The following is a 15,543-nucleotide window of genomic DNA, read 5'->3' as shown; positions in this document are numbered from 1 at the left end:
AGGACATCTGGGGCAGGACAAGACCTATAAGAGGCTTGTCTCCCACTTCTACTGGCCCCAGATGCACAAGCATTCTGCTGCACACTGTAGGTCTTGCCCAACTTGTCAAGCAAGTGGCAAGAGTGGGTGGAAGTGTAAGACTCCCCTCCAACCTTTAACTGTGGTTAGTACTCCCTTTGAGAGGGTAGGTATTGACATTGTGGGGCCTCTGGACCCCAAGCCAGCCTTGGGCAACAGGTTCATTGTGGTCTTGGTGGACCATGCCATCCGGTAACCAGAAGCCATTCCCCTGTGGTGGGTCGTGCGCTTCCCAAGGAAGTGGTATCTGATAGGGGTCCAAACTTCTTTTCCATATAAATGAAGTCTCTGTGGAAAGTGTGTGGGGTGACCTACAAGTTCACCAGACCTTACCACCCCCGAAGTAATGGTCTGGTTGAGATATTCAACCCACCTTGAAAGGCATGATTCAGGACCTGTCAGAGCCCTTGAGGCGGAAGTGGGACGTCCTCTTGCCATGCCTTCTGTTCGCTTAAAGGGAGGTGCCTCAAAAGGGACTTGGGTTTAGTTCCTTTGAGCTGATCTATGCCACCCTGTGAGGGGACCTTTGAGTCTGGTGAAGGAGATTTTGGAGAAAGCTGCTAGTAAACCCCCCAGGATGTATTTAATAACATGCTGGCTTTGAGAAACCAGACTGCACGCATCAGGAGTCCCGCACAGGAGAACCTAGAAGCAAGCCAGGAGGATATGAAACGGTGGTACGACCGGAATGCCACTCTGGTCTACTTTCAACCTGGTCAGAAAGTGTGGGTGATGGTGCCAGTGGAGCCTAGGGCGCTCCAGGATAGGTGGACTGGGCCATTTGAGGTGGTGGAGCGCAAGAGTGAAGTCACTTACCTGGTGGACTTCAGCCTCCAAGGATCCCTTTAAGGGTCCTGCATGTCAACTGCCTCAAACCACACTTTGAGCGGACTGAACTGTCCATGCTCCTTGCAACAGATGATGGGGTGGGGAGGAGAGTGAGCCTCTTCCTGACCTCCAGGTCTGCAGGAGAGAACAATGGGTCTGTGGATGGAGTGATCCTCTCCCCCTCCCTGACTGAGGAGCAGCAGAATGACTGTCACCACGTGTTGGGACAGTTTGCCTCACTGTTGTCCCTGATCCCAGGAGTCACACACTTGTGCACACATGATGTGGCCACTGGGGACAGTACACCTATTAAACAGAAAGTTTACAGGGTGACTGATAGTGTCAGGGCATGCATTAAGGATGAAGTATCCAAAATGCTTACCCTACGGGTTATTGAGCACTGTAGCAGTCCTTGGGCCAGCCCAGTGGTATTGGTACCAAAGGCTGCTGCACCTGGTGCCACTCCAGACTTCTGGTTCTGTGTGGACTACCGGGGACTCAATGCAGTCAGCAAGACTGACGCACACCCCATCCCCTGAACTGATGAGCTCATTGACCTGTTAGGAGCTGACATTGGTGAGGTAGATAACCAGTCATGACCTTCTTCCACATTCTTTGGCCCCAAAGTTAAAGGTCTAAGAAATGTAGACCCTTTTAGCAAACTCCAAATGGTGAAGAGCTGTGGTATATCTGACAATTGTTTGTATTTTCTTTGGACATAGAACTAAGCACTGGTTGCCATGCAATCTTTATATGTATGTCAAGAGGTGCGTAGAAGTAGTTAACAGGAACCTAGACAAAAGGTACAGAATTTGTTGAGGGTCAAAGGCAAAGATACACTCAATGAGTGATTTAAAGAGAAGCTGGGTCCTGAGACTGGAGTTGGATTGTTACTTGGTCATGATGTAGTGTTCTATATAAAGGTGTGTCATGAGCTCGTACCTAAAGTGGAATAGTGTTACAGTAGTACTGATGGATACAGAGTTGTTGTTCCAGAACCTGGGTGCATAAATGTAAAAAGCTTGTTACCTTGCTTTTAATCTTTTTTATACTTGTTTGTCACCAATTGCATGGTGCCCTCATTGTGGGTGCGCTGAAAACCCCAAGACGTGGTGAGTTTGTCAGCCTTATAGGTTGCAGTGTCATGATGGGTTTGTAGATGCTGCAGCTGGTTTTGAGGATGGTGTGGGATGACAAAGTCAGCCACTGGAGTTCCAATGGGTAAGAAGTGATGTGTTCATATTGCTTCAGGCCCTTGATGTAGGATGCCTTTCAGGATGGGGCCACGAGGATGGACTTACAGGGTGCAACAACAAGGTGATGGATGGAATGCTCAAGTTAGTCACAGCCATTGACATTTACTCAGGCCACATTCCAATCCATCTTTTTGCCCCATTGCGCCTCTATTTTGACTCAGCCATGTGCAAATCAGCCTTGCCCCTGCTGCTCAAGAGAACAGTACAGCCCAAACTGCCAAGCTTGGTCCTTCCTGTATTGGAATTGGGCCCATGTCTATTGTTACCAACATGAAAGAATTAACAATTCCATCCATGACTTTTAATGGATCTTAATGTGTATAGTCTACTCTATATTTTAGAATTCCCAATCCCTGAGGCTGTGTTTGTTACAATATCTTTGAATATGGTCATATTGTTCCTATTTACAATGATTTTGAACAACCGCTTAGATCAGTGGTCTTCAAACTTTTTAACACTGTGCTCCTCAATGGGAAAAAAATCTTCGGGCCCCCCTCCACATTTTTAACAATTATTCTATTAAATTGGCAATGTTGGCAAACCTATACTTAAACATTGCAGTTAAATTCTGTTACTGTTTTAAAAATGCAATGAAATACATGATGTCAAACATAGTATTCTGGTCCGGCAGGCTTTACTAACATGTAAATGTATACACAGTGTGATTACTGGGGGCAGTGGTGGGGTCCTGGGATCATTTGAGACCACCCTAGGGGGGCACGCCCCCTTTTGAATATTCATGGCTTAGATTAATTGTTAAAATCCAGTGTAGTCTCCAAATACACAAGTTCACTTTTGCACCGGGATGAAGAAATTGATTTTCTAAACCACAATATTTCTTGTTTTCCTAGATATAAAATAGCATAGATATATAAATGAAGGTTTATCATGTGGCACTGTTTCAGATATATATTCTGAATATAATGAGTATCACAAGTGTGTTTACCTTTTGCCTTTAAGTGACAGTTAAAATATATGTGTTTGCACAATTGTAAATAATTTTGGGCAAACTTTTGTGAAAATTACTCAAAATTATGCAAACTATGGCAACATTCACTTGGCTGTATCTTGCGCATGAGCATTCAAAAGTCACACAATGTATTGTAAAGGAACTGGCTCGAGGAGGAAATATCTCAAAAGAGACATTTTCTGCTTGGACTAGTAATTATACTTCGCTGCTGCTTCTTACACGTTTTTTTCCCATTTGATCTTTTTCCAATAGTATTTACATGCAAGTTAGGTTATCCTCGCCAACATAAATTTCCTTCATTTACTTTCATTATTTATACTTGATGCCCTGGGATTCATAGGTGGATTGGATGGTAGGTTGTAAGCGAAAGTGAAGCTAGTGCCTCTCATGTCATGGTGAGCATTTGTAGGTTTCCCCTGCACAGTGCTTGTACTGTGCTTGTGAAATATATTGCATTTAATGTAAATCTTAAAAGGGCCTTTTATCCCGCACTCGCTTTTTATTGGTTCCCATGTTTCGCCACTTACTTTTCTTTCTTTTCTATTGGTTGTAGCATACTACCTTCTCTTGTTTTCCTCTGTGATTCTCTTATCAGTCTCCCTAGGCCCAAGTACTCCTGTACATCTGCATTAGTGGGTTAGGTTAAGGCTGCACAGCATTTACTATTTAACTCTACTTATCTTCCCCTGATTGTACGAATTTATAGTGTGCCTGTCAACATTTTTTTTTGGTTTGTCCGACATTTTTGTAATGTAATTTATTTATTTTGTTTGTCCAAAGATTTTTAATGTAATCTTGTCATGTCAGTATGCATTTCTACCATGCTTGTCTTTATACTTTGCAAACTTTTCCAATGTATTGTCAACTAAAATGTATACAAGAATACAACTACGGAAAGCCACCAGCCAGCCAATAACAAGAGAGTTTTCTGTGGCAAATCATTAGCTTGCTTTTGAAACCAATGAAAACATAGTTTACTGGCATGCTGCAGGAACTAATTCTCAGTTTCGTTTCTGAAGCATGGATGGGAATAGAACATGGTGCCGGATTTATGTAGCTGTACTGGTCTTTCCCTGTGAATCTTGGTAAGAAAGGTTACGTTCTACATACCACCACAGCCTAGTATATCACTTTGCAGCTGTTTTCAACAGCTCATGTTTTCTATATGTTTGTAAATGAAATGAGTGGTAGAACAACTCATACATTCTACGACAAAAAGACTTTAGTGAAATACAACGCGGTTATCAATAAGGAAGCATGAGATCTTTTTAGCCATAGTAATATGAAAACAGAGTCGAGCCTAGCCACAAAAATATGCAATGTGTATGCACTGCAATGTATATTGCTTTTTATTTGTATAATTGCTACAGCAGAGTGGATGTCCTCAGTATGCACAGTGGTGTGCAGTAGTGCCTTGTGACATTGACGAGTCTGAGTGATTAATCAGTGGCATGTCTAGCTTGTGCCCATGTATTCATGCTGTACAGTGGTGCAGCCATCTCATAGAGCCCCAGGTCTGTGTTCGCTGCTGCACTTTATTATTACGCACCCCAGTGTTAATCTGGTAGCAGTGCTTCTGTTTTGATCTCTTATAAATATGTGCACATATGGATCAGGAGATGGTGTGAGTGAATGGCCACCTGTATAGCACAGCATGAGATCAAAATATGCAACAAGGATGTGCACACGTGCTGTACAAACAACAAGACTAAACTGCTTTGAGGGTGTTAACGCGTCCTTCTATGTCAATTTATACACATTAGGACTCGTTTTAGGCCGATAAATCTTTTGATCCAGTAGTGAGACACCGTAGAACGAGATAACTGATCAATATGTCAAGCAATATATCAATGATATTATCAACATATATCACCACAATATACTTCACTTTAGACATTGGTTAAACTGTCGGCGCAACCATGACCTTTCAGTCACGAATAACCACACCTTTATTGGAGTTTTGTGAATTTTATTCCCTATAGATGACAATCTAATAGCAAGTGTATTAATCTCAGAACCATGAAGCAAAAGAGCATAGTCACAATATGGCAGTTGTGATAAGATTTTGACAATGCAAAGATCACAAACATGAAAGCACTAACGTAAGAGATACACAGATCAGAATGCATAGAACATCATATAAGTCCCAGTTCAGCATAGCACAATGTCAGTCATGTCCGTTTGCATCAGTCAAAGTGAACACCTAATCTAACCACTAATTAGCATTAGCATGTTGGACTTCCTGCAAAACAATTTAGAACACTAATTTAGAAAACATCTGACTAGGGACTCTATCCAAAAATACAGCAGTTGGTACCTAGAAAGGAAAAGCATGTAGACAAATCACAATAGCAATTGTCATAATTACCCTCCTCAGAATGAGTCAGCATTCAGGATCAGTCTTCGTCTTCAGGACATCAGTTAGATCGCCGTCAGTCTATCTCGTCTAAGGAACAGGGGACACTTCCCTCATAAGGAGGAGAAGTGTAATGGGGCAGGCTATGGATAAGGATGGTTTATTTCAAGTCTCAAATCACCAAACAGAGTGACAGAGTTTCTGGATGCAATCGATATCATTCCCTACCTAGTTCTCTCGAGTCTTCTGTGTCATGGGTTTTTATCCCTTTCTTGCAATACCTTCACCCAAAATTCTATTGGATAGTCGCTACACCCCACTATCTTAAACCTATCAAATTATACATTAAGTAATGTACTTGTCACCCCACGATAATTTATAACACTTTGATTGGTCATAATTGACGTTTTTCGCAGGTGGCACATCCGGGGTTACGTCATTCTCTGGCATGTTCTTCAGGTCAAAAATTCTCTTTCCAATGGTTGATTGTCCTTGGATGTTTCAAAAAGTGTTGCAAAAACGTATAAAACTTATACTAAGACAGCTAATATGCAAGTGAGAAAAATCCTCACTTGCAACATAAAACAAAGAAAAGAACACATGCTGGGTCATGGCCTTTTACGAATCAGCACACTGGAGGAACAGAAAAATATGCTTTAATGAGAGCTACACAGCTAAGTTTTTCAGCTCACGCTAACTTAAGACTTATGAATTCTAATAATGAAATCTTCGTAGGTGTTAGCATATTCAATTAATCATAATGCAAGCAATTATTTCTTAAAATCGACATTAGTATATGTGTATAATAATAACTTTACACTTATAAGTATGTTTTAGAATACATTCAAATGAATAATGTTTTATGACTATTAATGCAGCATTGTTAAGTATAAGCATTTCACATCTAAAATAGATAATAATTAGATTACGCTCTCTCAGTCCCTCCTCTGATGACGCTCGTCATCACACAAATCTTTCTTTGATCTTTTCATTTTTAATTTTTCACCTTGCGCATAATACGCATTTCAACATCTTGCCCTTAATGTGAGCTTTCCCATATTTCATTGAACATTTTCTCTCTCTCACTGTCTTCATTTTTTCTGGCTCTTTTAGTCCAATTTCTTTTTACTTTGTCATTAATTTTACATGCCCCCCATAATCCTAATAGACAAACCAGAATAATTAATAGACCCATTAATATTTTTGCAAGTACCCCATTCCAAATGTTGGTAAACCAGCTTCCGACTCGGGCAATTCCCTTTCCAAATTTCTCACAAACACCAAGTTCTTTCAGATCCTTCAAATCTGTACTATCTCTAGTAAGGTTAGTAAGCATGCTTCTAATTTTCTTACTGTTATCAGGTATAAATGAGCAACAATGACGCTCATTAAGCATTTTGCAGACTCCTCCACTCTTTGCTAAAAGAATGTCTAAAGCAAGCCGATCTTGAAGAGTCATAGCTTTTTCTGCAGCAAGTTCAGTATCCATCAGGAGTATAGCTCCTATAAAATTTGTCAACATGTTATCCACTATAGTAGACAACTTCTGGATTTTCATGGAATTCAAGATAACCCCTACTGATGGGATTATGGCTCCAAATGTATCACCAATGACATCCGCCACTGATTCTCGTTTTTGTCTAGGATGTTGTAATTCAGACGTTTTAGGTATTTGTTTCAAGTCATCAATCTGGTATATCTTTGGGAATACTATCCCCAAATAACATGTCCCATACCATCCCTTAGGGAGACAGTAATAAGCATTTAGCCCACAGATATAATAGATTCCAGGGATCACTGGATCTTGTCCATTCAACATAAAGGTCCATTTACTCTGAAACAAAAACACATGTCTACATTCACTCGTACCCACAAACAGATTGTCTTGATCAGATTTTGGCCTATATACACAGAGCCTACCTACGTGTAATGCATCTATAGCTAATTTGCCTTGTGTCTTGATAGCAGTATAAGCATAATCATTTGCATAGGTACGTTTCTCTAATTCTTTTTCTAACCTTTCTTTCAGTACTTTGCGTCTATCATCTGTGTGATCTAAAAAGCTTTTCTCTACAGGTGACAATAAGCAAGTCAAATTATTGCGATGTGCATAAGCAGTTCCAAATGTAAGTGTTGGCTCAAAGAATCCTCTAACTATTTTTATATTGTGCTCTTTAGCTAATTTATTTAAGAATTCAATCACAGGCACAAAGGAAAACACAACATCCAAGTTTGAATAAAAATATTGCACATGCTCTTGATTATAGAATCTTGTTAGTAGCAAGCTGCAACTAATTCCATAAGTAAGAGGGAGACTATGATAGGTAACTCCCTACTGCACAGACAAAGGAATTTTAGTACATACATAACAATCTTTCGCATCCATGGTATCTACATATTCGTTTAGTAAGCGATAGAAGACATTAGTAGATAGTTCTCCCTTTGCATTAGTCCCTTCATGCATATGTCTTGCATCCTGCTCAAATCTCTCCCACGGTGTTAGTGTAGTAGTAGTTTCAGGTTTTGAAGTTGCATTAATAGTTTCTTTCTCCCTCCATGGCATTCCCACAATCACTCCTACAATCATTACTGCACACACAACACCTATTATAAGACCTAACCAACCACACACCTTACTCCCTTTGCTACTATTTCTATTGTAAGCCATGTTTGTATAGAATCAGTATAGCAGATCAACAATCAACTTGAGGATAAACCCCCCCTTTTTTTTCTTTTTCTTTCTTTCTGCGTATATTACAGCGTCTTCACTCACTCCAGGACCCTTTTCGTCAATTCAGGTTAGCAGCTTGTCGTAATCAGGTTTCTTTAGAAGTCAAATTCGGTTTTAGTGCCACTTCCAGTAGTTTCTAGAGTCTCTCTCTTTTCAGTTTTCAAATTTTCAAATTTAGGCAAGTTTTTCTTTGAATTTTTTTTTCAGGTATCGTAGTATTGGCCTGGTACTTCTCGATCAAAACAGAATGCTAGGAATTCTTGTTGCCATTCAGATGTTGTAGCATACGCCCATTCAGGACCTGTATATCTTCTGTTCGCGATTCTTTTTCTTTTTAATCTTCGTTCACCTTGTTGTTCTCCTTCACTCAAATCATCTGCTTGTGAGGTATCACTCTCTTCTATTAGGGTGTCATTTGATACCTCCCTTATCTTAGGATGCGACTTGTCTGGACAATTATCACCTCTATGTGTCTTTACTCAATGTTTTCCTTCAGAACATTGGACAGCACCATCTTCTTGTGATGTGGTGTTTTCTCTTGACGGACCTGCAACTGGTTCGGGAAACTCTGACACGTTTTGATTTGTATCTACTGTTTCTCCTTCTCTTTCTTCTTCTGGTTCTATGTTGGGCTCAGATTCTAACCTGTTTTCATCTACTTTTGGGAGAACTTCTCCTTGGCTTAGTTCTCCTGCTGCCTTTACTGAGATAGGTGCTCTGTCACCTCTCTCGAACTCATTGATAGTTTGAGGGACGAGGCTGTTCTCAGTGGGCTCTCCGGTAGTCTCAGTTCCTTCCTGACCGTTCTCTGACTCTGAGACTTCTCTTCCTGAAGTCGCTGTGCCGGAAACTTCAAGTTCCTCTTCAAAAGGACACGTTACCCTTTTCGTATGACTGGCATGTATCCAGTTGGGAACTCCGGCACACTTCACAGAAGTAGTAGTCGTTAATATTACTTGATACGGACCTTTCCAATGTGGTTCTAGACACGATTTTCTCACGTGCTTCTTGAGAACCACCCAATCACCGGCTTGTAGAGAGTGGCCTGGATTGCCAATCGGTGGCAACGTGTTAGCTTCCACCTGGTGAGAAAAAGAGCAAATTAGGTCAGCCAAACCTTTGCAGTAATCCAACACCATATCATCTGTAATATTCACTAGTGCAGTTGCAGGTACTGCTGGTAATCTCATAGCTCTGCCCATGAGGATTTTGTGGGGAGATAATCCCGTTTTCTTGTCTGGGGTGTTTCTCATTGACATCAGCACTAGAGGTAAGGCATCTGGCCACTTCATATTTGTTGCTGCACACATTTTTGCCATCCTTCATTTCAAAGTACCATTCATCTGCTCTACTAATCCTGATGCTTCAGGGCGATAGCTACAATGCAGCTTTTGTTCAATGTTGAGTGCGGCACACAGAAGTTTAATCACCTCATTGTCGAAGTGTTTCTCCCTATCTGATTCTATAGAAACCGGAAACCCGAATCTTGGTATCAGTTCCCTGAGTAGTAGTTTTGCAACTGTAAAACTGTCACTCCTACATGTGGGATATGCCTCAATCCAATGACTGAAAACACACACAATCACCAACACGTACTTCAATCCTCCACAAACAGGCATTTCAATAAAATCCATTTGCATTTTGTTGAATGGACCTCCAGCTCTCCCAATGTGGCTCAAAGTTACCACAGTTTCTTTTCCAGCATTCACCTGTTGACAGATGACGCACCTGTGGCAAGTGATTTCTGCGGCATGTCTGAATTTGGATTAAACCAATCTTAAAGGATCTGATCATGGCATCTCTTCCCATATGTGCCTGCCCATGATAGAGCCGGGCAAACTGTCACAAAAGGCTATTTGGCAAGACCAATTTTCCCTCCTCTGAAACCCATAGATCATCAGCTCTTTGTACACATTGCATTCTTTGCCAGGAACGTTTTTCTTCCTTGCTAGCACGACCTTGTAATGTTTTCAGTTCGTCTAAGGTATCAACCACTCATAATGCTAGATTTAAACATGTATCATTTTCAGATTGTGGTAACAATTCCCATTGCTCCTTGAACGATATACAGTTCAGTGCACAAAATCTTGCGACTTGATCTGCATAGCCGTTTCCCATAGACACAAAATCTTGTGATCTGATGTGAGCACTGCATTTCACCACGGCAATTTCGAGAGGTAACTGAATCGCGTGTAACAAATCTCTTATTTGTTCACCGTTTTTCACAGGGGAACCAGAGGAGGTCATAAAACCCCTCTGTGACCAGAGTTGGCCAAAATCATGCACAATTCCGAATCCGTATCTGCTGTCAGTATAGATGGTGACTTTCAAATTTACAGCTGCGTGGCATGCCTTGGTAAGGGCGATTAATTCTGCCACTTGTGCAGAAAACACTCTCTCGAGCCAGGAGGCTTTGACAATGCCAGTTATGGTACATACCGCATAACCGGCTCTCAATGTTCCTGCAGAATCTCTTAGACAGGACCCATCGACAAACATAATGCAATCATTTTCTTTTAACTCGGTATCCTGTATGTCTGGGCGAGGTTTGGTACACAGTTCAGTCACTTCAAGACAATCATGTTCAAATTCTTCCCCATCTTTGATTTCAACATTTTCATTAGGAAGTAAAGTTGCCGGGTTCAGTACAGTGCATCTTTTAAGAGTGACATTCGGTGACCCCAGTATGATCGTCTCATACCTAGTGAGATGTGCATTTGTCATGTGCTGAGTCTTAGTTTGTGTCAACAGAATTTCAACTGAATGTGGAACCATTACTGTCAGAGGGTATCCCATGACTATGCCTTCACATTGTAGAAGGCTCTGACCAACTGCTGCAACTGCACGCAAACAACCCAGTAAGGCTGCTGCGACAGGGTCCAAGGTAGCAGAAAAATATGCTACAGGGCGATTTGCATCTCCATGGACCTGTGTTAAGACAGACAAAGAACAAGCATCACGTTCATGACAAAACAACAGAAAAGGTTTCTCGTAGTCTGGCATTCCCAATACTGGTGCCCTGCACATGCATTCCTTTAATTCTACGAATGATTCAAGTTCCTCTTTTGCTAGGGTTATAGTATATGGCTCGTCCTTGACTTCCTTTCATGTCAGTTTTATTAACGGCTTTGAGATGATGGAGAAGTTGGGTATCCACTGACGACAGTAGCCCACCATTCCCAAAAACATCCTGACATCTCTTTTTGTTGTTGGGGGATTCATTTGCAAAACAGCTGTTATTCTTTCTTTTGATATTCTCCTGAACCCTTTCTCAATCAAATGTCCCAAGTATTTTACTTCTTTCTGACAATATTGTAACTTTCTGGGTGATACCTTGTGTCCATTCTTTCCTAGGTTATTTAGTAATGCAATGGTATTGTATTTACAACTGTCTCTGGTTTTGGATGCAATTAGCAAATCATCGATGTACTGCACAAGTGTTGAATTAAAAGGCAGCACAAGAGGTTCCACATCCTTTTTCAATATCTGATTGAAGATGGATGGTGACTCTGAGAACCCTTGAGGAATTCTGCACCAACTGTACACCTTGTCCAGGAATTTGAAACTGAATAAAAATTGGCTGTCCTCATGAAGAGGTATCGAAAAGAAGGCTTGTGATAGGTCTACTACGGTAAACCATTCAGCATCACAGGAAACCTGGAACATGATTACCGCTGGTTTAGGTACCACAGGGCAGCATTTTATCACAATTTCATTTATTTTACGCAAATCTTGCACAATTTGAACTTTTCCACAGGGCTTCTTTAAACCCATTATGGGAGAGTTACACGGACTGCTGAAGACTTCTTTCAGAACTCCCTGTCTAAGGAAGTCTGCAATTATTTGTGATACTTCAATGAGGACGTCCTGGGTCATGTGATATTGTGGCACCTGTGGGAATACTGCATTTGGTTTTATCTGTACTTTGACTGGTTCTACTCCTTTTATCAATCCTACTTCTTTCCCGGTCAAATCCCACACTTTCTCTGTTACTGTTCCTTGCAATTCGACAGATAGGTCAATCAAAGTATGCATTGGGAATAAAGTAATCAAAGGGTAGTCTTCATTTGTCCCTGCTTCTTCCTCTATAAATTGACTCTCATCTCCCTCATCGTCACTATTTGTCTGTACTTCGATTCCATCGTTGGAACAGGTAATTGAACATTTTGTCTTGCACAGTAAGTCCCTTCCCAGTAGGGATACCTGACTTGAATCGCATACAACAAATCTATGTAGCCCTTGGAAGTTGCCAATTTCAACTTGTACCAGATCGGTAATCGGGTTAGTCAGGTACTGATTTGCTACTCCAACCACTCGTATAGTACACCCTGAGAGAGGTAATCTTGGGACTTCTGCACTTCGAACTGTAGAGCGTGTAGCTCCTGTGTCAACCAAGAATGAAACCTTATAGCCCATCACCTTTCCCTCTCTATATATAAGCCTCTCTGATCCACCTCTAGCGATGCTGCAAGCCTACACTCTTCACTGTCTGAACTATCATCTGACCAGTCCTCATTCATGACATTTTCTCCTCGTAATGGAAACTGTTGTACAGTGTTGTTTTGATTTGTTACCTGGCCTGTGACAAGCTGAGGAAGCATCACCTGTTGCTGTCCCATCGGAGCCATTGGTAATTGCATTTGCTGTGTAGGCACCATAGGAATCTGCTGTTGCACTGGTTGCATTTGTATTGACTGAAAATGCGGCATTTGCATCTGCTGCATGGGCTGTACCCCTTGCATTTGTACCAAATTATTCTGAAAATTTGGGTTTTGATGTCTCACTTTTGGACATCGTGAATTTTGTAATGTACCAACATTAGTGCTCTGCTGAACTGCACCATCCTGGACCATATTCGGGCACTCCCGTTTCCAGTGCCCCCCGCACGCGTGACATGGTGACATCTTTTTCACCCCTTGAACATCATTTTGGACAACAACATTATTCATGTCCAAACCGCGGTTTACAAACCCTCGACCTCTGCCTCTTGGTTGTGCCTGAAACACACCATTCATTTGCAGTTGTTGTTGTATCATCTGCTGGACTCCATTTCCCTGTATTCCAGCCTGTGCAGCCCTTATCTGCATCACCATCACCTTTTCCTTTAACTTTTTCTGCTTCAACTCGATCTCATCACTACAGTACTTTGCATACTGCAATACCTCATCAATCGGTTTAGCTTGCCAACAAATCAAATGATTCTTAATCATTTGACTAACCTCCAGTTTCAATCCTTCGACGAATCTAAACACAAGGTGATTCATGTCTTTTGGTTCAATTGTCTCAGTACCACTGTAATGCTTAAACGCTTTTAACAATCTATCGTAATAAGCATGAATTGACTCTTTAACCTCTTGAGAGGTCCGGTCGATTTTCTGCCAATCGGTCACCTTCGGCAACACTTTTTGTTTCAAAAATTCAATCACTTTATGATAATATTTCAATACCTCTTCTGAAGGTGCTCCGGTTACCTTATCTCTCGCCGGCTCCTTTGTCGGCCAATCTACCCCTCTCTTGCACTCAAGCCACAAATCAGGCGGAACAATGATCTCAAACAAAGTATTCAAGTCTTCCCAGAGACACTTTGCAAGTTTCACAAACCTGTCCGTTTGTTGATACCACTCGATCAGCTTCTCTCTTAATCTGGGATAATTGTTTGTAAAGGATAGAATATCTCCTCTAGTCCATGGCACATGTATTAGAACACCACCCGCTGTCTCTCTCATAGGCAATATTTTTACCGATTCCAAATCAGGCAAGGTTCTAGCTTGATTAGGCCCTGGGCTATCACCCTTTCCCTTATCTCTTTTCTTTGCCCATCGGCCTTCCCATTTCTCCAATGCACCCCAAATTTGTGCGCTCTGCAACAGTTCTCTCAGATGTGCCTTCATGCCTGCATATCTCATGTGTTAAAAATCTTTTGAATCAAAGTCTAATCTGTAACTCCTTTTCAAATGCTTAGTGTTTCTGATATCAATATTGTATTTGTCTGCTAAATTCGCTAATCTCTGATGTACTTTGCCTACTTCTTTGGTAATCTTGGGACACAAGTATCTCAATTCTGCCTCTGTGTATGACTCCAATCTATTTACTCCCATTGTCCCTTCTACTAACTCGGCAGCTTCCGCCCCTAGTCGCACAAGGTTCAGGTATTCATCTGTTTTTTCTTTCTCAGGTTCAACTGTAGTCACTGCAGTCTTTTGTGAAGTATAGGTTTTCCCTAACCATTCATTTAACTGCTGTACTGTAAAACACTGTAATGAAATGTTCCCTGCATGTATCATTGGAGAATGCGAAGTATTCGTACTCATGATTTGGGGAGTTAAAACTCCCAACCCTGCATGACGCATTGCTTCGAGAGGTGCCCCCACTGGACTAAGGTCCATTAAGGGTCTCGGTGGCTCATTTACTTGCTAAGGGCCATTATCTGTGGAGTTCCCATAGGCCCTCCTCTTATCGCTTCCTGAGTCATCACTCCCTGATCACACACCCCTGTTTTACCTTGTGCGTACAATGGTACTGAGGGACCAACAGTAATGGGTAACGATATTGCAGCAGGTGTCTGACCTGGACCCAAACCTCTTGGAGCCTCAACACCATAGGTCTGTTCCAACGTACCCGGAACAGGTACAAATGGTGGTCCCGCTACAGGATTATACCCTGGTATCAACTGTGGTGGTGGTTGGGACATTAATTTTGGAGTCGATTCAATCTGTATTAGCTTTGGCTTCGTGTATATCGGGTCTGGCGGCACTATCAAATTCGTAGTAGTTTCAAGCACCGGGACATCAGGATAGATTCTCTTTATCTGTGGTGGAGGTTGCAACTGTATCGGCATGTCGGGTGCAGTGGGTACACTGACAGCATTCTGTATCAAAGCTGTATCGCTAGTCTGTACCGTATCAGTAACTCCCTTTTCCTACGTCTGGTTCCCAGGATCCAAGCTAGTACTTGGAGCACTGTCGCTCACCGCATATGGTGGCGGACGATCATGTAACAATCTATCCATAAATTCCTCATCGTCTGAATCATCGTCCTCTTCCCAAGATCTTTTATTTTCTTTAGATTTGCCTGAGTCTTTATCGGTTTTACAAGAGGCTTTCTTTCTCTGTGTTTCTTCTCCTGAGTTATTGCTGGGAATAACTTCAACCCGTCTACAATACCCCGTCTCCACATTTTGCTCTCATTGTCCCATTTAGCTTCTGCATAGGATTTTTCTGCCCTTCTCAGTCTTCTCTGAAACCTTTCTTGTCTATGTTTAAGAGCCATCAAGTCCCAAATCGCCAAAGCCTCATATTGTGCCGGTCTCGGAGGTGGTTTCTGT

At 41.7% G+C, this 15,543-nt stretch overlaps 1 long non-coding RNA gene across 1 annotated transcript in view; it reads left to right on the top strand.

The window, feature by feature from the left end:
* The first annotated feature begins 4,155 nt into the window (after positions 1 to 4,155).
* Positions 4,156 to 15,543, top strand: part of LOC138260746 (uncharacterized) — a 214,524-nt gene continuing 203,136 nt past the window's right edge. Inside the window, exon 1 of the long non-coding RNA XR_011198957.1 lies at positions 4,156 to 4,217. This is a non-coding gene — a long non-coding RNA (uncharacterized lncRNA). The remainder of the gene's footprint in view (positions 4,218 to 15,543) is intronic.

The sequence above is a fragment of the Pleurodeles waltl genome, chromosome 10, assembly GCF_031143425.1.
Source record: "Pleurodeles waltl isolate 20211129_DDA chromosome 10, aPleWal1.hap1.20221129, whole genome shotgun sequence".
Lineage (NCBI taxonomy): Eukaryota > Metazoa > Chordata > Amphibia > Caudata > Salamandridae > Pleurodeles > Pleurodeles waltl.
The sequence above is the reverse complement of the archived record's forward strand: the minus strand, read 5'-3'. Positions and strand labels throughout refer to the sequence as shown.